At 41.5% G+C, this 22,525-nt stretch overlaps 1 protein-coding gene across 12 annotated transcripts in view; it reads left to right on the top strand.

Annotated features, from left to right (window-relative positions):
* LOC128698394 (adenylate cyclase type 1) overlaps positions 1-22,525 on the top strand; it is a 1,819,232-nt gene that overhangs the window by 1,284,673 nt on the left and 512,034 nt on the right. The gene's annotated exons all lie outside the window — the stretch shown is intronic.

Below are 22,525 nucleotides of genomic sequence, written 5' to 3'. Positions count from 1 at the left end.
ATAGTTTTTATTTCTTTGTGTTAATAATGCAGAAGCATTCTGATGTGTACTATTTTCATAAAATGTGTGCAAATATTGTCATTTTGTTAGAAATATGTGTACTGTTCTTCATTCATTTGAGCAAGAAGAGAACTTACTGACGTACTTTAATGATTCGAGTTATTTTATTATATCCTAATCATCAGGTTTACAGATTACAAAACTTGAAGTCTACAGCACAAACAAATGATAAATAGATTAAATAAATAAATAAATATATAAATAATTAAATAAATATATCTGGGGTGGAAGGAAGGAAGGATATGGGTCATCCCAGGAAAGGTTGGAGGAACTAAAGGAGGTCTTGAGTGTTACAGGCTTGAGCATCCAGCAGATGTGTGTCAGCATATTAGATTGTATTGGAGATGAATGGGTTTAATAGCTTCATGTGTTGTTGGAGTGTGACCAAGGTAATTTTTATGAAGGTATTCAAGGGAAACTGGTTAACTGGACTTGAGTACTGGAGGTAGAAAATACAATGCCTACACTCTGCAGGAGGGGTGGGGAGGTGACAACTCAAGAGGGTCACTTGAATTGTGATGTCTTCACAATTCTGGCAAGACTGCTATTGAATGAATAATGGTTACTATAGTTTTTTCCTTTTCTGGCATCACCCTACCCAGGTGGGAGATAGCAAATATGTTAAAAATACCTATGCATATATATAGTGTAACTCTTTAACCTGTGTAACTAGTGTAGTACTGAGCTACTATGGTGGAAGGCTGTGTGTCCCACAAAGAAAGTAGAAACACCTAGATCTGCACTATGAGGGAGGGAGCCATTAAGGTCTTTCTCCCCTGGGTGATGACCACAAGAGGGAGGAGAAGGGAAAGGGGTGGAAAGGAGAGGGAGAGGGGGGAAAGGTGTGGGAAGGAGAGGGGGAGGGGATAGGGGTAGGAATGAGAGGAAGAGTGGGGAAGGTGTAGGAAGGAGAGGGGGAAAGAGGTGGGAAGAAGAAGGAGTGGGACAGTACTTGCCATTACATAATAATAATAATGTCAAAAAGCTGACATTGTTGGCACTTCGAAAGTGAGACATTCATTACATTTGGTTACTTATTCACATTTAGCAAGGAATTCATTATAATAGATTGCTTATACGCATTTATCAAAGGTTTTCCTTAGATTAACTTGTTTATATGCAATTGGCAAAGACTTTCACTATATAGTAAGTTGATCATATTGTTGTACCTTATCATGTTTTTAATGCCATCATTAAGGCATATATTATTTGTATTTATCCAGCAAGCCTCTGCTTGTTGTCAGACATGCACTGCAACCTATTTTCTCCCAGAAGAATGAAAATGTTTCAAGATTTTAATCCAATGTTCTTAATTTGTTTCTTAGGGGAAAATTATTTCATGTGGATCTTGAATCATGAAGAGCATCATAAAACCTTTATTAGTCTTAACTCAAGGTCAGAGATTTAGTGTGGGAGAACACTCGTCTCTCTTCACTGCTACTACCTACTAGTTATTAAAGACGTGCGTGTGTGTGTGTGTGTGTGTGTGTGTGTGTGTGTGTGTGTGTGTGTGTGTGTGTGTGTGTGTGTGTGTGTGTGTGTGTGTGCGCATGCGCATGCATGCGTGCATGGGTACGTGCATGCATGCATGTGCACATGTGAATGTGTGCGTGTGTGGGTGTTGGTGGGTGGGGGTAGGGCTGTTCACACTCAGGTGTGTGTGATGCACTTTGGTGTGTGTGATGCACTCTGGTGGTTGTGATGCACTCTGGTGTGTGTGATGCACTCTGGTGTGTGTGATGCACTCTGGTGTGTGTCATGCACTCTGGTGTGTGTCATGCACTCTGGTGGTTGTGATGCACTTTGGTGTGTGTGATGCACTCTGGTGATTGTGATGCACTCTGGTGTGTGTGATGCACTCTGGTGATTGTGATGCACTCTGGTGTGTGTGATGCACTCTGGTGTGTGTGATGCACTCTGGTGTGTGTGATGCACTCTGGTGATAGTGATGCACTCTGGTGTGTGTGATGCACTCTGGTGTGTGTGATGCACTCTGGTGGTTGTGATGTTCTCTGGTGTATGTGATGCACTCTGGTGTGTGTGATGCACTCTGGTGGTTGTGATGCACTCTGGTGTGTGTGATGCACTCTGGTGTGTGTGATGCACTCTGGTGATTGTGATGCACTCTGGTGGTTGTGATGCACTCTGGTGGTTGTGATGCACTCTGATGATTGTAATGCACTCTGGTGTGTGTGATGCACTCTGGTGGTTGTGATGCACTCTGGTGTGTGTGATGCACTCTGGTGTGTGTAATGCACTCTGGTGTGTGTGATGCACTCTGGTGATTGTGATGCACTCTGGTGGTTGTGATGCACTCTGGTATGTGTGATGCACTCTGGTGATTGTGATGCACTCTGGTGTGTGTGATGCACTCTGGTGGTTGTGATGCACTCTGGTGTGTGTAATGCACTCTGGTGTGTGTGAGGCACTCTGGTGTGTGTGATGCACTCTGATGTGTGTGATGCACTCTGGTGTGTGTGATGCACTCTGGTGTGTGATGCACTCTGTTGTGTGTGATGCACTCTAGTGTGTGTGATGCACTCTGGTGTGTGTGATGCACTCTGATGTGTGTGATGTACTCTGGTGGTTGTGAGGCACTCTGGTGTGTGTGATGCACTCTGGTGTGGACGATGCACTCTGGTGTGCGTGATGCACTCTGGTGTGTGTGATGCACTCTGATGGTTATGATGCGCTCTGGTGTGTGTGATGCACTCTGGTGTGTGTGATGCACACTGGTGTGTGATGCACTCTGATGGGTGTGATGCACTCTAGTGGTTGTGATGGACTTTGGTGTTTGTGACACACTCTGGTGTGTGTGATGCACTGTGATGGTTGTGACACTCTGGTGTGTGTGATGCACTCTGGTGGTTGTGATTCACTCTCGTGTGTGTTATGCACTCTGGTGGTTGTGATGCACTCTGATGGGTGTGATGCATTGTGGTGGGTGTGACACACTCTGGTGTATGTGATGCACTCTGGTGGTTGTGATGCACTCTGGTGTGTGTGATGCACTCGTGTGTGTGTGATGCACTTTGGTGTGTGTGTGATGCACTCTGGTGTGTGTGATGCACACTGGTGTGTGATGCACACTGGTGTGTGATGCACACTGGTGTGTGATGCACTCTGATGCGTGTGATGCACTCTGTTGGTTGTGATGCACTCTGGTGTGTGTGATGCACTCTGGTGTGTGTTATGCACTCTGGTGTGTGTGTGATGCACTCTGGTGTGTGTTATGCACTCTGGTGGTTGTGATGCACTCTGGTGTGTGTTATGCACTCTGGTGGTTGTGATGCACTCTGGTGTGTGTTATGCACTCTGGTGGTTGTGATGCACTCTGGTGTGTGTGATGCACTCGTGTGTGTGTGATGCACTTTGGTGTGTGTGTGATGCACTCTGGTGTGTGTGATGCACACTGGTGTGTGATGCACACTGGTGTGTGATGCACACTGGTGTGTGATGCACTCTGATGCGTGTGATGCACTCTGTTGGTTGTGATGCACTCTGGTGTGTGTGATGCACTCTGGTGTGTGTTATGCACTCTGGTGTGTGTGTGATGCACTCTGGTGTGTGTTATGCACTCTGGTGGTTGTGATGCACTCTGGTGTGTGTTATGCACTCTGGTGGTTGTGATGCACTCTGGTGTGTGTTATGCACTCTGGTGGTTGTGATGCACTCTGGTGTGTGTTATGCACTCTGGTGGTTGTGATGCACTCTGGTGTGTGTTATGCACTCTGGTGGTTGTGATGCACTCTGGTGTGTGTTATGCACTCTGGTGGTTGTGATGCACTCTGGTGTGTGTTATGCACTCTGGTGGTTGTGATGCACTCTGGTGTGTGTTATGCACTCTGGTGGTTGTGATGCACTCTGGTGTGTGTTATGCACTCTGGTGGTTGTGATGCACTCTGGTGTGTGTTATGCACTCTGGTGGTTGTGATGCACTCTGGTGTGTGTTATGCACTCTGGTGGTTGTGATGCACTCTGGTGTGTGTTATGCACTCTGGTGGTTGTGATGCACTCTGGTGTGTGTTATGCACTCTGGTGGTTGTGATGCACTCTGGTGTGTGTTATGCACTCTGGTGGTTGTGATGCACTCTGGTGTGTGTTATGCACTCTGGTGGGTTGTCTGAACTGTGATATCAGTGGTCTGGTGGCAAGACAGTAAATAACTGAATGGTACCAAAGTTATTTCTTTCTCTTTCAATCACTCTTATTTGGTGGATGACTAGTGTTAAAAAATTATAGTCATTAACTTGTTTGACAAATGTTTATGTTGAAAAACATTATAGGAAATCTGTACACACACACACAAACTCGAGTGTCCTGCTTTCAAGCTATTTTAACCTTTTTGCTGTCTGTCATGTAGAACTACATCATTGAGACCAGGGTCCCTGATATACTTCTATGTCATGAGTTCAGCTTACTCAAATAGGCTGTGAATGGTAAATTTTGGCTTAGATATAAGAGAATGAGTCTGTGCAGTGATTGTGCATCATATAAAATAAATTCTGCCCCACATGGTGCATGATGGGAAAAACAAAACCCTGACTGTGTGTATGGTTTCAAATAGCAAATTTGCAGCAAGACATATTACTGAAATAGAAATTATTTTGATTGGTTTCAGGGATGGAAGTAGTTTGAAATTGAGCTCAAAGTAGCAGAAATATTCAATTTTTGCCAGTATTCCAGAGGACACGTAAGGCCATTCTACAACCCTTAGTCTATTTTATGGGTTTTTATTAGGTCTGATTTAATTATTGGGATGCATTAAACCATGGACAATCATTCCTGGTTCTATTTTATTATCCAAGAAATAGGGTAAATAATATCTCAAAATAGAAAGAGAGTGTAATATAGGAGAGGCCTGAGGACGTGACTAATGAACAGAGGAAATGTTGTTTTAGTGCCAGGAATGTCTACATTGTTTAATATGGACTCTCTTTTTAAATTGGTGTTTTTAATTTGTGTGAAATTGGCCAGATTACAGAATTCTGATCACATTATAGGCTAATTCAAATAGTTGAATAGGCAGTCTCTTGTGCTTAATTGATAGAATGAAAGACTTACTAGTGAAATATCTAAGAATTTGCTCAACTGGAACAATGGAATTGGCATTAAATTGAACTCTCAGTGGGTGAAATCACTGGTGTGTAAATTGAATCCAGACTGCTAACTTTGTGCCTGTGTAATTCTGTCTGTTTTACATAAATTTTGTACTCTTGGTGTTGTTACCTTTAGAAAAAAGAATTCTCTATCATGCCAGAAGAAAAAATATTTTATTAGAGGGAAATTTTTAAAATCTGAGAAGTTAAATCTCAGTGGTCTACCTGGAGTATACCTGGAGAGGGTTTTGGGGGTCAATGCCCCTGTGGCCCGGTCTGTGACCAGGCCTCATGGTGGATCAGGGCCTGATCAGCCAGGCTGTTATTGCTGGCCACACACAAAACCCAATGTACGAACCACAGTCCGGATAGTCAGATACTGACTAGGTGCCTGTCCAGTGCCTTCTTGAAGACAGCCCATGGACTATTGGTAATCCCCCTTATCCATGCTGGGAGGCAGTTGAACAGTCTTGGGCCCCTGACACTTATTGTGTTGTCTCTTATCATGCTAATGGCACCCCTGCTTTTTACTGGGGGGATATTGCATTGTCTGCCGAGCCTTTTGCTTTCATAGGGAGTGATTTTTGTGTGCAAGTTTGGTACTAATCCCTCTAGGAATTTCCTAGTGTATATAATCATGTATCTCTCCCGCCTGCATTCTAGGAAGTACAGGTTGAGGAACTTAAGCGTTCACAGTAATTGAGGTGTTTTATCACAATTATGTGTGCCATGAAGGTTCTCTGTGCACTGTCTAGGTCAGCAATTTCACCTGCCTTGAAAGCTGCTGCTGGTGTGCAGCAATATTCTAGCCTAGATAGAATAAGTGACCTGAAAAGTGTCATCATGGGCTTGGCATCCCTAGTTTTGAAGGTTCTTATTATCCATCCTGTCATTTTTCTAGCAGATATGATTGAAACAATGTTATAGTCTTTGAAGGTGAGATCCTCTGACATCATCACTCCCAGGTCTTTTACGTTAGTTTTCGCTCTATTGTGTTGTTGAAATTTGTTTTATACTCTGATGTAGTTTTAATTTCCTCTCGTTTTCCATATCGGAACAATTGAAATTTCTCATCATTGAACTTCATATTGTTTTCTGCGGCCCATTAAAGATTTGGTTAATGTCCGCCTGGAGTCTTGTGGTGTCTTCAATGGAGGACACTGTCATGCAAATTCGGGTGTTATCTGCAAAGGAAGACACAGTGCTGTGGCTTACATCCCTGTCTGTCAGATATGAGGATGAGGAACAGGATGGGACCAAGTACTGTGCCTTGTGGAACAGAGCTTTTCACTGAAGCCACCTCGGATTTTATTTACTACTACTCTTTGTGCTCTGTTAGGGAATTATTGATCCACCTACCAGCTTTTCTTGTTATTCCTTTATCATGCATTTTGTGCACTATTTCATCATGGTCGCACTTGTCAAAGGCTTTTGCAAAGTCTGTATATACTACATCTCCATTTTGTTTGTCTTCTAGATCATCCAGGACCTTGTCATAGTGGTCCAGTAGTTGAGACAGACTAGAGCAATCTGCTATAAACCCATGTTGCCCTGGTTTGTGTAACTGATGGGAATCTAGATGGGTGGCAGTCTTGCTTCTTAGAACCCTTTCAAAGATTTTTATGATATGGGACGTTAGAGCTATTGGTCTGTAGTTCTTTGCTATTGCTTTACTGCCCCCATTGTGGAGTGGGGCTATGTCTGTTGTTTTTAGTAGCTGGGGGGCAACCCCTGTGTCCATGCTCCCTCTCCATAGAATGTTAAAAGTGCATGAAAGGGGTGTCTTGCAGTTCTTGATGAACACGGAGTTCCATGAGTCTGGGCCTGGGGCAGAGTGCATGGGCATGTCATTTATCACCTTTTCGAAGTCATTTGGCATCATGGTAATATCAGATAGGTTCAAGTCTGCCAAATTTTGTGTCTCTCTCAAAAAATCATTTAGATCTTCAACTCTCAGTCTGGTTAGCGGCTCACTAAAAACCGAGTCATACTGGAACTCGAGTAACTCACTCACTTCCTTGTTATCATCTGTGTAGGACCCATCTTGTTTAACCCTTTGAGGGTTTTCGTCGTACTAGTACGTCTTACGCGTAGGGGTTTTTGACGTACTAGTACTCATAAATTCTAGCGGCCTCAAATCTAGTGGGAGAAAGCTGGTAGGCCTTCATACGAAAGAATGGGTCTATGTGGTCAGTGTGCACAGTCTAAAAAAAATCCTGCAGCACACAGCACATAATGAGAAAAAAAAACTTTGACCATTTTTTTTTAATAAATCAGCGACTTTGCAGTGTATTTTCGTATGGTATTTATTGTTGTATTCTAGTTTTCTTGGTCTCATTTTATAGAATGGAAGACATATTACAGAAATTGAGATGATTTTGACTGGTTTTACAAAGAAAGCTGCCTTGAAATTGAGCTCAAAGTAGCAGAAATGTTCGATTTTTACCAAACTTCAAAAATAAACAAATCGTGCCAAGCGTGCAATACACGTCAACTGGTGAGTCTAATATTCTTTCACAAGTGCACCAATATTATTTATACCATTTTTTACACTAATGCAGTAGTCTGCATAACAGTAAATCTTATATTTTTTGTGAAAATAAAAATTCAAAGTGGAAAGCAAAAGAATATAAGAGGGGCCTTGAGACATGACTAATGACTAGAGGAAATGTCATTTTAGTGCCAGGAATGTCTTTCTTGTTTATTCTGGACCCTATTCGGAAATTGGCATCTTTTGAAATTTGTTTGAAATTGGCAAAATTGCTAAATTCTGACCACTGTACTGGATAGTTGAATTTCATAAATGAGTGGTTTCTTGCACCCATTCGATAGAAAAAATGGAGTTCTAGCGATATATTCATGTTTTTTGTCGACTAGTACAGTGAAATTGGCCGAAAATGGGGCTCAAAGTGGGCAAAATCGCCGATGCGTAAACATCGCCGAGACCGCTAACTTTGCGAGAGCATAATTCCGTAAGTTTTCTATCAAATTTCAAACTTTTGGTGTCTTTATGATCGGGAAAAGATTCTCTATCTTTTCGTAAGAGAAAATAATTTTTTTATTTTTTTAAATTTGGCCGACCCTGAGAACGAGTTTCGGAGAGGGCCTGTCGATCCTCAAAGGGTTAAGTAGGGGCCCAATACAGGATGTTGTTCTCGATTTGGCATAAGAAAAGAAATATTTTGGACTTCTTTCAATTTCATTTATGGCTTTTAGTTCTTCCCATATTTCTTGACTCCTGTAAGATTCCTTTAGCTTTAGTTTGATGTTTCCTATTTCTCTGACCAGTGTCTCCCTATGTATTGCAGATGTATTGGCCTCTTTTAGCTGCTCTGTTATTCTTAGCCTTTGCCTGTATAGGGAGCACCTTTCTCTTCCTAGTTTACATCTCCTTTTCCTTAAAGGAATATGCCTATAGCATACCTTGAGTGGACAGTGAAAGGGTTAATCTCAGTGGTCTGGACAGTGAAAGGGCTAATCTCAATGGTCTGGACAGTGAAAGGGTTAATCTCAGTGGTCTGGACAGTGAAAGGGTTAATCTCAGTGATCTGGACAATGAAAGGGTTAATCTCAGTTGTCTGGACAGTGAAAAGGTTAATTAATCTCAGTGGTCTGGACAGTGAAAGGGTTAATCTCAGTGGTCTGGACAGTGAAAAGGTTAATTAATCTCAGTGGTCTGGACAGTGAAAGGGTTAATCTCAGTGGTCTGGACAGTGAAAGGGTTAATCTCAGTGGTCTGGACAGTGAAAGGGTTAATCTCAGTGGTCTGGACAGTGAAAGGGTTAATCTCAGTGGTCTGGACAGTGAAAAGGTTAATTTCAGTGGTCTGGACAGTGAAAAGGTTAATCTCAGTGGTCTGGACAGTGAAAGGGTTAATCTCAGTGGTCTGGACAGTGAAAGGGTTAATCTCAGTTGTCTGGACAGTGAAAGGGTTAATCTCAGTTGTCTGGACAGTGAAAAGGTTAATCTCAGTGGTCTGGACAGTGAAAGGGTTAATCTCAGTGGTCTGGACAGTGAAAGGGTTAATCTCAGTTGTCTGGACAGTGAAAAGGTTAATCTCAGTGGTCTGGACAGTGAAAGGGTTAATCTCAGTGGTCTGGACAGTGAAAGGGTTAATCTCAGTGGTCTGGACAGTGAAAGGGTTAATCTCAATGGTGTGGACAGGGAAAGGGTTAATCTCAATGGTCTGGACAGTGAAAGGGTTAATCTCAATGGTCTGGACAGTGAAAGGGTTAAGAATTACTTTTTTTTAAAGTATTACTGTTGTGTACACTACTTGAAAACAACATAAATGTTGTGCACATTCAGTGTTTATACTACATAAAGAAATTGAGGATGTTACTGTAAACATATTGCTAAATTAAATGGTATTTTAATTACTGGTGATGCTCCCGATGGTGGTGGTGATGCTGTTGGTGGTGGTGGTGATGCTGTTGGTGGTGGTGGTGGTCCTGGTGGTGGTGATGGTGATGCTGTTGGTGGTGGTGGTGATGCTGTTGGTGGTGGTGATGGTCCTGGTGGTGGTGGTGGTGGTGGTGGTGATGCTGTTGGTGATGGTGATGGTCCTGGTGGTGGTGATGGTGATGGTCCTGGTGATGGTTATATGCTCCTGGTGGTGGTAATGGTTGTATGCTTCTGGTGGTGATAATGGTTGTATGCTCCTGGTGGTGGTAATGGTTGTATGCTTCTGGTGGTGGCAGTGGTTGTATGCTCCTGGTGGTGGTAATGGTTGTATGCTCTTGGTGGTGGTAATGGTTGTATGATTCTGGTAGTTGTATTGGTGTATGCTCCATACATACATCCATATTCAAAATAATCACAGTGAAAGAATAGTGAAATTTCAAGCACTTAATGTAACAAAATGCAGTTTCAGAGAATACTAGAAGGTCACCATATTGATTCCCCTCTAGCATCTAGCCTGTTTCTTGTTTTGTAACAGTTTGTCAAAGTACTGTTCTGGTCCAGTTAACTTTTAAAATTATGATAAATTTTTAATAATGCTTTAAGCTTGCAGCTGATAGGTTACTAACTAACGAAATAAAAATTTGAGATGTTTATTAACAAAGTTGTCTAGGTGGACAAAATCAAAGTTAAAGGAGTTTGATATAATTCAGGATATAAGCTCCTACACTTGTAGTGCAATGTAAAATTGTACATACAGTAGTATAGTGCTGAGAGTATATTTTGTAACAGTACAACTCACAAGTACCATCTGGTTCATTGTTATTAAGTATAAAAATAATACTAGTGTATACAAGTGTGTGTGTGTGTGTGTGTGTGTGTGTGTGTGTGAATGTGTGTATGTGCTCAAAGTTGTTCGTTATGTCTCAGTAAGACTCAACTGACTTAGACATAAATAGTGATTGACAACTAGTCCACCATTAATCTATCTTCTCGACCATCAAGGCAATCAAAACAGCCTACTCGAACAATGTGATGAACCATTTGCCAAACAGACATAATGTAACAAGCAACAACACAGCATCAGGAACAAGGAGACAAAATAATGACCCTAACTGGGGACCATCAGCAAATCCTCCATGAAAGTCATAAAACTCCCTTAACACTGAATCTAAGTTCAGCATGACCAAATCCCTGACTACGATGGTACGTAGATGCCACATAAAATAGGTCAGAAGCTTTAGCTTAGGAACTGGGTTGACTTAGAGTGTCAGTGTGATACACAATCTCAGCAAAACATCAAAAATCACTAAGTCTGAACAGTGCTCTGTGAACAGAGTTACAGAGTTACAAGAAGTATGTTTTGACTCACCAACGAAATTATAGTCTACCAAAAACGAAGTCTAAATAATGAACAAACAGAGATGAGAGGGATGCTTCCAGAACTAGGAGCAGATGGAGAGAGAGAGTGATTTCTCAACTACAGCCCTTACATCAGGTGATATCATGTGATATCAGGTGATATCAGGTGATATCAGGTGATATCAGGTGATGTCATGGTACTGCAGAGATGTCGGCAGGTAAGCAAGCAATCTGATAGTTAATTAAGCAGTTTGCCAGTGTGGACAGCCAAGCACAACTCTCGAACATTGAGCACAGTGAAGTGTAAATGTTGCATCCTACCTAATGACATAGCTAAGTCAAATAATAATATAAAGCAAGATATTTTCATTTTAAGAAACAGAGGATAAATAAGTATACAAGATATGATGTAGGGCGTAATGGCAGTAGTTTGTTGGACTATGTATTGGTAGATAAAAGACTATTGAATAGACTTCAGGATGTACATGTTTATAGAGGGGCCACAGATATATCAGATCACTTTTTAGTTGTAGCTACACTGATAGTAAAAGGTAGATGGGATACAAGGAAAATAAAAGCAGCAAGAAAGAGAAGAGGTGAAGGTTTATAAACTAAAAGAAGAGGCAGTTAGGGTAAGATATAAACAACTATCGGAGGATAGATGGGCTAGTGAGAGTATAGGTAATTGGGTTGAAGATATATGGGGTAGGTTTAAGAATGTAGTGTTAGAGTGTTCAGCAGAACTTTGTGGTTACAGGAAAGTGCGTGTGGGAGGGAAGACGAATGATTGGTGGAATGATGTAAAGAGAGTAGTAAGGGAGAAAAAGTTAGCATATGAGATGTTTTTACAAAGTAGAAGTGATACAAGGAGGGAAGAGTATATGGAGACAAAAAGAGAGGTTAAGAGAGTGGTGAAGCAGTGTAAAAAGAGAGTAAATCAGAGAGTGGGTGAGATGTTATCAACAAATTTTGTTGAAAATATGAAAAAGTTTTGGAGTGAGATTAATAAGCTGAGGAAGCCTAGGGAATGAATGGATTTGACAGTTAAAAATAGGAGAGGAGAGTTATCAGATGGAGAGTTAGAGGTATTGGGAAGATGTAGGGAATATTTTAAAGAATTGTTAAATGTTAATGAAGATAGGGAAGCTGTGATTTCGTGTATAGGGCAAGGAGGAGTAACATCTTGTAGGAGTGAGATAAAGTCAGTTGTGAGTGTGGGGGAAGTTCATGAGGCAGTGGGTAGAATGAAAGAGGGTAAGGCAGCTGGGATTGATAGGATAAAGATAGAATGTTAAAAGCAGGTGGATATATAATTTTGGAGTGGTTGGTGCTATTATTTAATAAATGTATGGAAGAGGGTAAGGTGCCTAGGGATTGGCAGAGAGCATGCATAGTTCCTTTGTATAAAGGCAAAGGGGACAAAAGAGAATGCAAAAATTATAGGGGAATAAGTCTGTTGAATATACCTGGTAAAGTGTATGGTAGTCATTATTGAAAGAATTAAGAGTAAGACGGAGAATAGGATAGCAGATGGTGGCCTGGTGGTTAACGCTCTCGCTTCACATGGCAAGGGCCTGGGTTTGATTCCCAGCCAGAGTAGAAACATTGGGCGTGTTTCTTTCCACCTATTGTCTTATGTTCCCCATCAGTAAAATGGGTACCTGGGTGTTAGTCGACTGGTGTGGGTCGCATCCTGGGACACTGACCTAATTTGCCCGAGATGCTCAGCATAACAAGTGGCTTTCTATGTAGTAGTATGTCATTGTTGTCAGCTAGGACTGTATACCATGTACATGTACTTGTAGTTTACCTGGAGTTTACCTGGAGAGAGTTCCGGGGGTCAACGCCCCCGCGGCCCGGTCTGAGACCAGGCCTCCTGGTGGATCAGAGCCTGATCAACCAGGCTGTTGCTGCTGGCTGCACGCAAACCAACATACGAGCCACAGCCCGGCTGATCCGGAACTGACTTTAGGTGCTTGTCCAGTGCCAGCTTGAAGACTGCCAGGGGTCTGTTGGTAATCCCCCTTATGTGTGCTGGGAGGCAGTTGAACAGTCTCGGGCCCCTGACACTTATTGTATGGTCTCTTAACGTGCTAGTGACACCCCTGCTTTTCATTGGGGGGATGGTGCATCGTCTGCCAAGTCTTTTGCTTTCGTAGTGGGTGATTTTCGTGTGCAAGTTCGGTACTAGTCCCTCTAGGATTTTCCAGGTGTATATAATCATGTATCTCTCCCTCCTGCGTTCCAGGGAATACAGGTTTAGGAACCTCAAGCGCTCCCAATAATTGAGGTGTTTTATCTCCGTTATCCGCGCCGTGAAAGTTCTCTGTACATTTTCTAGGTCGGCAATTTCACCTGCCTTGAAAGGTGCTGTTAGTGTGCAGCAATATTCCAGCCTAGATAGAACAAGTGACCTGAAGAGTGTCATCATGGGCTTGGCCTCCCTAGTTTTGAAGGTTCTCATTATCCATCCTGTCATTTTTCTAGCAGATGCGATTGATACAATGTTATGGTCCTTGAAGGTGAGATCCTCCGACATGATCACTCCCAGGTCTTTGACGTTGGTGTTTCGCTCTATTTTGTGGCCAGAATTTGTTTTGTACTCTGATGAAGATTTAATTTCCTCATGTTTACCATATCTGAGTAATTGAAATTTCTCATCGTTGAACTTCATATTGTTTTCTGCAGCCCACTGAAAGATTTGGTTGATGTCTGCCTGGAGCTTTGCAGTGTCTGCAATGGAAGACACTGTCATGCAGATTCGGGTGTCATCTGCAAAGGAAGACACGGTGCTGTGGCTGACATCCTTGTCTATGTCGGATATAAGGATGAGGAACAAGATGGGAGCGAGTACTGTGCCTTGTGGAACAGAGCTTTTCACCGTAGCTGCCTCGGACTTTACTCTGTTGACGACTACTCTCTGTGTTCTGTTAGTGAGGAAATTATAGATCCATCGACCGACTTTTCCTGTTATTCCTTTAGCACGCATTTTGTGCGCTATTACGCCATGGTCACACTTGTCGAAGGCTTTTGCAAAGTCTGTATATATTACATCTGCATTCTTTTTGTCTTCTAGTGCATTTAGGACCTTGTCGTAGTGGTCCAATAGTTGAGACAGACAGGAGCGACCTGTTCTAAACCCATGTTGCCCTGGGTTGTGTAACTGATGGGTTTCTAGATGCGTGGTGATCTTGCTTCTTAGGACCCTTTCAAAGATTTTTATGATATGGGATGTTAGTGCTATTGGTCTGTAGTTCTTTGCTGTTGCTTTACTGCCCCCTTTGTGGAGTGGGGCTATGTCTGTTGTTTTTAGTAACTGTGGGACGACCCCCGTGTCCATGCTCCCTCTCCATAGGATGGAAAAGGCTCGTGATAGGGGCTTCTTGCAGTTCTTGATGAACACAGAGTTCCATGAGTCTGGCCCTGGGGCAGAGTGCATGGGCATGTCATTTATCGCCTGTTCGAAGTCATTTGGCGTCAGGATAACATCGGATAGGCTTGTGTTAATCAAATTTTGTGGCTCTCTCATAAAAAATTCATTTTGATCTTCGACTCTCAGTCTGGTTAGCGGCTTGCTAAAAACTGAGTCATATTGGGACTTGAGTAGCTCACTCATTTCCTTGTTGTCATCTGTGTAGGACCCATCTTGTTTAAGTAGGGGCCCAATACTGGACGTTGTTCTCGATTTTGATTTGGCATAGGAGAAGAAATACTTTGGGTTTCTTTCGATTTCATTTATGGCTTTTAGTTCTTCCCGCGATTCCTGACTCCTAAAGGATTCTTTTAGCTTAAGTTCGATGCTTGCTATTTCTCTGACCAGTGTCTCCCTACGCATTTCAGATATATTGACCTCTTTTAGCCGCTCTGTTATTCTTTTCCGTCGCCTGTAAAGGGAGCGCCTGTCTCTTTCTGTTTTACATCTACTCCTCCTTTTTCTTAGAGGAATAAGCCTTGTGCATACATCGAGTGCTACCGAGTTAATCTGTTCTAGGCATAAGTTGGGGTCTGTGTTGCTTAGTATATCTTCCCAGCTTATATCGGTTAGGACTTGGTTTACTTGGTCCCACTTTATGTTTTTGTTATTGAAGTTGAATTTGGTGAATGCTCCCTCGTGACTAATCTCCTTATGTCGGTCTGGGGCTCCGCGCATACATGACTGAACCTCAATTATGTTGTGATCTGAGTATATTGTTTTTGATATGGTGATATTTCTTATCAGATCATCATTGTTAGTGAAGATGAGGTCTAGTGTATTCTCCAGTCTAGTAGGCTCTATTATTTGCTGGTTTAAATTGAATTTTGTGCAGAGATTTAAAAGCTCGCGTGAGTGTGAGTTTTCATCAGAGCTGCCTCCTGGTGTTATTACTGCAACAATATTATTTGCTATATTCCTCCATTTTAGGTGCCTTAAGTTGAAATCCCCCAGGAGCAAGATATTGGGTGCAGGAGCTGGGAGATTTTCCAGACAGTGGTCAATTTTTAACAGCTGTTCCTGGAATTGCTGGGATGTTGCATCCGGAGGCTTGTAGACTATCACAATGACTAGGTTTTGGTTCTCGACCTTTACTGCTAAAACTTCCACTACATCATTTGAGGCATTTAGCAGTTCTGTGCAAACAAGTGACTCTGCAATGTACAGGCCAACCCCCCCCTTTTGCCTGTTCACTCTGTCACATCTGTATAGGTTGTAACCTGGGATCCATATTTCGTTGTCCAAGTGATCCTTTATGTGGGTCTCAGTGAAAGCCGCGAACATTGCCTTTGCCTCTGCAAGCAGTCCACGGATGAAAGGTAGTAAATAAAGATTATTATTATTATTATTATTATTATAACAAGGAGGCTTTAGGAAAGGTAGGGGGTGTATAGACCAAGTGTTTACAGTGAAGCATATAGGTGAACAGTCTTTAGATATGGGTAAAGAGGTTTTTGTGGCTTTTATGGATTTGGAAAAGGCATATGACAGGGTGGATAGGGGGGCAATGTGGCAGATGTTGCAGGTGCATGGAATAGGACGTAGGTTACTGAAAGCAGTGAAGAGTTTTTACGAGGATAGTGAGGCTCAGGTTAGAGTATGTAGGAGAGAGGGAGATTATTTCCCAGTAAAAGTAGGCCTTAGACAAAGATGTGTGATGTCACCATGGTTGTTTAATATATTTATGGATGGGGCTGTAAGAGAAATGAATGCGTGGGTGTTTGCAAGAGGCGTGGGGTTAAAAGATAAAGAATCACACACAAAGTGGGAGTTGTCACAGTTGCTCTTTGCTGATGACACTGTGCTTTTGGGAAATTGTGAAGAGAAGTTGCAGAGGTTGGTGGATGAATTTGGTAGGGTATGTAAAAGAAGAAAATTAAAAGTGAATATAGGAAAGAGTAAGGTGATGAGGATAACAAAAAGATTAGGTGATAAAAGATTGGATATCAGATTGGAGGAAGAGAGTATGGAGGAGGTGAATGTATTCAGATATTTAGGAGTGGATGTGTCAGCAGATGGGTCTGTGAAGGATGAGGTGAATCATAGAATTGATGAGGGGAAAAGGGTGAGTGGTGCACTTAGGAGTCTGTGGAGACAAAGAACTTTGTCTGTGGAAGCAGAGAGGGGAATGTATGAGAGTACAGTGGACCCCCGGTTAACAAACTTTTTTCATTCCAGTAGTATGTTCAGGTGCCAGTACTGACCAAATTTTTTCCCATAAGGAATATTGTGAAGTAGATTAGTCCATTTCAGACCCCCAAACATACACGTACAAACGCACTTACATAAATACACTTACATAATTGGTCGCATTTGGAGGTGATTGTTAAGCGGGGGTCCACTGTATAGTTATACTAACACTCATATATGGGTGTGAAGCATGGGAGATGAATGTTGCAACAAGGAGAAGGCTGGAGGCAGTGGAGATGTCATGTCTGAGGGCAATGTGTGGTGTGAATATAATGCAGAATTCATAGTTTGGAAATTAGGAGGAGGTGCGGGATTACCAAAACTATTATCCAGAGGGCTGAGGAGGGGTTATTGAGGTGGTTCGGAGATGTAGAGAGAAAGGAATGAGACAGAAGACTTCGAGAGTGTATAAATCTGTAGTAGAGGGAAGGCGGGGTAGGATTCAGCCAAGGTAAGGTTGGAGGAAGGGGGTAAAGGAGGCTTTTTGTGTGAGGGGCTTGGACTTCCAGCAAGCATGTGTGAGCATATTTGATAGGAGTGAATGGAGTCAAATGGTTTTTATTAAAAACCATTTGACTCCATTGACGTGCTGTTGGAGTGTGAGGAAAATAACGTTTATGAAGGGATTCAGGGAAACCGGGAGGCTGGACTTGAGTCCTGGAGATGGGAAGTACAGTGTCTGCACTCTGAAGGAGGGGTGTTACTGTTGCAGTTTTATAACTGTAGTGATGGAGTGAATGATGAAATTTTTTCTCTTTCGGGCCACCCTGCCATGGTGGGAATCGGTCGATGTGTTAATAAATAAATAAAAACTAGTTTTCATTATAGCTATTAATGAAAATATCAGCAATATAAAATAAAAGACTATTTATTAAATATACATTATATACACTGTGTCCTTTTCAGGGGGCACAACACCCCCTTAGCATGACAAACGGTCGCACTAGGAGTTGTGATAGTGTCTTTTACTCGTGTCTCACTTTAAATAACTGATAATATATCACAGTAGGTAGGAGTCACTCATGAGCCATGCACCTTTAATATTTATCAGTGTCTCTATCACTATAACATATGCCTCATGTACAAGGGAAACACACCAGCATATCTGCATACATGTAGATCTGTACACCAGTGTAGAAGAGCATGACTTCATAAGGCTCCAGGGTAGTGGTAGAGAATGCATAACAGAACAGCAGTCATGTGTGATAGGAGATAACCTTCCACTCTAACACAGTGGTAGTAGAATTTGTGGCAATCATGATACATCTGTCATGCCATTAACTGCATGTTGGAAAGCTTGAGTGGCCTTAAGGTGTGTAGTGGGGAGTGGTGGCATTGGGTCAGGAGTGCCACACCACTCACAGCATCACCTACAAAACATCTCAGCTCAACATTTAGCTTTCTCCAACCATTCACTTTCTCCATTAATCACCAACATGTATCACCACTACTGTTGATATACAAAAAGGTAATTATTAAACGTGAGTAAATATACATTTTTTAAATGGGCTGGATAGATTAAGTTACTCTATTGAATTTAATCAAAGTAGCAAGTAACAAGCAAGTATTTGGACACAAAATTACGTTAACTCTAATGTATCAGTTGTAATCAAGGACAGGAGAGAGCATCAGCAATTACAGTACAAAGATCACTGATGTGATTTATGCTAATTAATTATGGCTAGATTCTGAGAGCCCACCTCATGAACCTAGCATTTTTAGACTTCATGGTATTTATATATGTGAGAGGACTGTGGTCTGAGAATACAGTACTTTTAAATTGAGAAGTACCCAAATACACATTGAAATGCTCTAACGACACAATTGCCAATGCCTCTTTCTCAATTGTGGCATAATTTTTCTGGTGACGTTTGAGTTTAGATGAATAGTAACATATAGAATGGAGTATGTCAGTGGATGAAGACTTTTGTAGAGGCACAGCATCCACTGCATAACCACTTGCATCTATATGTAAAAAAAAGAAAGGTAGGTTGAAGTTAGGGCTCTGCAAGACAGGAGCAGAGGAAAGCAGGCATTTCAACCTAGCAAAAGCAATGGAGCAATTTTGAGACCATTTAAACTTTAATTTGCTGCTAGTGAGCTCAGTGAGAGGAGTAGCAACTTAAAAGGTAGGACAGAATCTACAATAATATCTTGTCATGGCCAAAGACCTCTAGATTCCCTATCTTGTGGTACTGGAAATGCCAAACTAGCACGAACCTTGGCATCAGTGGGAGCAACCTCACCTTGGCCTGTACGACACTCTAGATAAGTAATCTTGGCTTGACCAAAACTACACTTAGTTAACAGCGAAGTTATAGTAGGCCAATTTCTCAAACGAGACTGAGACATGTCAGGTGTTGTTCCCAGTCATCACTGTACACCACTAAGTCATCAAGGTATGCTCCTGTGACGTCTAAATTGTAGGTCAACTAATTCATCAGATGGAAGGACAAAGCAGCATTACATAAGCCAAATGGAGTGACAAGATAGTTGAACAGTTCATCCAGAACAATGCAGGCAAATATTTCCTGAGTACATTCAGTAAGCAGGACTTGATATTATCCTCGTAAGAGATCTAAACAGCTGACAAACTGGGTTCCAACACACAATCAATAAGGTAATCAATTCGAGGTAGGGGGTATCCATCTGTAACCAGTGCACATCCTGAAACTACCGTCAAGCTTGGGTATTAAAATGCAAGAAGATGCCCATGGACTTTTACTCTGCTTAATTAGTCCATGAGATAAGAAAAAGTCATCTTCTTCTCTCAGTGTTTTATGTTACATTGGCCTCATCCCATTAGGCAATTGCTCTATTTCTGATGAATCCTGTACATCAGCATCATAAACTCCCAGAGTACAACATTTAGGAACATCAATGAACAATTCAGGGTACTGAAGAATCATGCTTCTAATATCACCAGCTTTATCAGCCTCAAGGTTACTAAGAGAATAATCTAGAGATTGGAGTGTCACTGAATTTTGTAAATGCACCTCTATACCTCTAGAGACATCAGGCAGACTAATGTGTTCTTCCTCTGTCTTAGGAAGTACAGATGCAAAAGGTAAGGGACTAGCGTAGTATGCCTTGAGCTGGTTGACGTGGTGCATGTGATTTGATTTCCTCTTCCCAGGTGTGTGTATTAAATAATTCATGTCACTAAGCTTTTTCACTACTTCCAGGGGACCATCATACCTAGCTTGTAAAGCATGACCTGGAACTAATTTCTGAGCTATCACCTTATCTCGTGCTTTAAAAGATCGAGAGACAGCATGTTTGCCGTACTGTTGCTTCATTCTACCCTGGGCTGAAACTATGTTATCTGAAGCAGATTTCAAATACTTCTGTATTAATGAAGTTGATGTGCTCAATGATGGATTTGATTTTTCTATCCACATGTCTTTTAACACCACTAGAGGACCACGCACCTGGTGTCCGAATATTAACTCAGATGGACTAAACCCAAGACTTTCCTAATCGCTTTCCCTCATAGTGAACAGAAGAAAAGTTATACCTTCATCCTAGTCTTTGGAAAAATGTTCACCATAAGATCTCATCATAGACTTCATAGTCTGATGAAATCTCTCTAGAGCACCTTTTGACTGAGTACTAACTGGTTGAAAGTACAGACTTTATTCCTGGGTGGGATAATGCCTCACAAAAGATGTTAGAAGTAAAGTTGGATCCCTGATCTGACTGAATCTCTCATGGCAATCCAACCTGGGAGAAAAACTTCATTAATTCTCTCACAATAGCAGGAGCATTAATTTTTCTCATAGGAATAGCTTTGGGATTATGTGTCACTGTGTCCATAATAGTAAACAAATATTGGTTTCCTAGTTTGGTTCTAAGCAGAGGACCAATGCAATCTATGATTAGATATGAGAATGATTCACCATCACTAGTAATAGGAATAAGAGGTGTGTGTGCAGGCTTGCTCGTCACTTGACAGACATGACAACATTGCACATGATCAACCACAGCTTCCTTCATTTTAGGCCAAGTGCAATGTTTTGCCAGTTTAATGCCTTCTTGGCACCCAAATGTCCTCCCATGGGACTGTTGTGAGTAAAATCAATAGCATGCTCACAAAATGTAACTGGTAAAACTACAAGATGCTTGACTGTTGTGGAAACATTGTCAGCTGTTAACTTACATGTACTTTTCTCCATAAGTATGCCATTACAATCAATAATAGTAACAATTATAGAGTACCTTCGCTTCACTCTCAGTAACTGCTATATCTCTCAGTCTTTCTAGAGACTTATCAACAAATTGATTCTTGATTAAGTGTTAATAACCCTGGGTGCAGTGCATCACTGAACAATATATTCAGATCCAAATTACTATCAAAACTAACTTGACAGAAGGCAAGGATGGTTGTTGTATCTTTGACATAGCTCTTGTTATAGCACTGAGAAGAAATAAAATAGGCTTCTCTTTACAAGCTTCAGTGGCATAATTATCATCAGTGGCTTTATCAATAACAAGTGGCTCCTTACATATACCAGCTTGAAGGACATCATTATCTTGGGCAGTACATCTTCTCTTGACAAGGTGGGATAGCTGCTGGTATCTCGGAAAATAATTACCTCAATTAGTTGGGATTCATCAAGTCTCACTTTTCCTCTAGATAAGTAAGGACTCATTGCAGAATGAATCTTTTTGTTAGATATACTTTCTGACCCTAGTCATCTATACTGAGTAATATTCTCCAAAACAGCAGAATTTGGAATTTTGCTAAGATCTTGGTGTCCTTGTTGCACTGAAGATATGACTTGTGTGGGGGTTACCAGCTGCATGATCATGCCTTGTATCTCTTTCCAATTTATAGCAGTATCTGATTTCAGCAGGTGACTGAGGCTGGTACTGATCTGGGAGGTACGTGAGGCATTACGTAAAATGAAAGGGGGTAAAGCAGCTGGAACTGATGGGATCATGACAGAAATGTTAAAAGCAGGGGGGGATATAGTGTTGGAGTGGTTGGTACTTTTGTTTAATAAATGTATGAAAGAGGGGAAGGTACCTAGGGATTGGCAGAGAGCATGTATAGTCCCTTTATATAAAGGGAAAGGGGACAAAAGAGACTGTAAAAATTATAGAGGAATAAGCTTACTGAGTATACCAGGAAAAGTGTACGGTAGGGTTATAATTGAAAGAATTAGAGGTAAGACAGAATGTAGGATTGCGGATGAGCAAGGAGGTTTTAGAGTGGGTAGGGGATGTGTAGATCAGGTGTTTACATTGAAGCATATATGTGAACAGTATTTAGATAAAGATAGGGAAGTTTTTATTGCATTTATGGATTTAGAAAAGGCATATGATAGAGTGGATAGAGGAGCAATGTGGCAGATGTTGCAAGTATATGGAATAGGTGGTAAGTTATTAAATGCTGTAAAGAGTTTTTATGAGGATAGTGAGGCTCAGGTTAGGGTGTGTAGAAGAGAGGGAGACTACTTCCCGGTAAAAGTAAGTCTTAGACAGGGATGTGTAATGTCATCATGGTTGTTTAATATATTTATAGATGGGGTTGTAAAGGAAGTAAATGCTAGGGTGTTTGGGAGAGGGGTGGGATTAAATTATGGGGAATCAAATTCAAAATGGGAATTGACACAGTTACTTTTTGCTGATGATACTGTGCTTATGGGAGATTCTAAAGAAAAATTGCAAAGGTTAGTGGATGAGTTTGGGAATGTGTGTAAAGGTAGAAAGTTGAAAGTGAACATAGAAAAGAGTAAGGTGATGAGGGTGTCAAATGATTTAGATAAAGAAAAATTGGATATCAAATTGGGGAGGAGGAGTATGGAAGAAGTGAATGTTTTCAGATACTTGGGAGTTGACGTGTCGGCGGATGGATTTATGAAGGATGAGGTTAATCATAGAATTGATGAGGGAAAAAAGGTGAGTGGTGCGTTGAGGTATATGTGGAGTCAAAAAA

The sequence above is a fragment of the Cherax quadricarinatus genome, chromosome 14 (genome assembly GCF_038502225.1).
Source record: "Cherax quadricarinatus isolate ZL_2023a chromosome 14, ASM3850222v1, whole genome shotgun sequence".
In the NCBI taxonomy this organism is placed as follows: Eukaryota; Metazoa; Arthropoda; class Malacostraca; order Decapoda; family Parastacidae; genus Cherax; species Cherax quadricarinatus.
The sequence above is the reverse complement of the archived record's forward strand: the minus strand, read 5'-3'. Positions and strand labels throughout refer to the sequence as shown.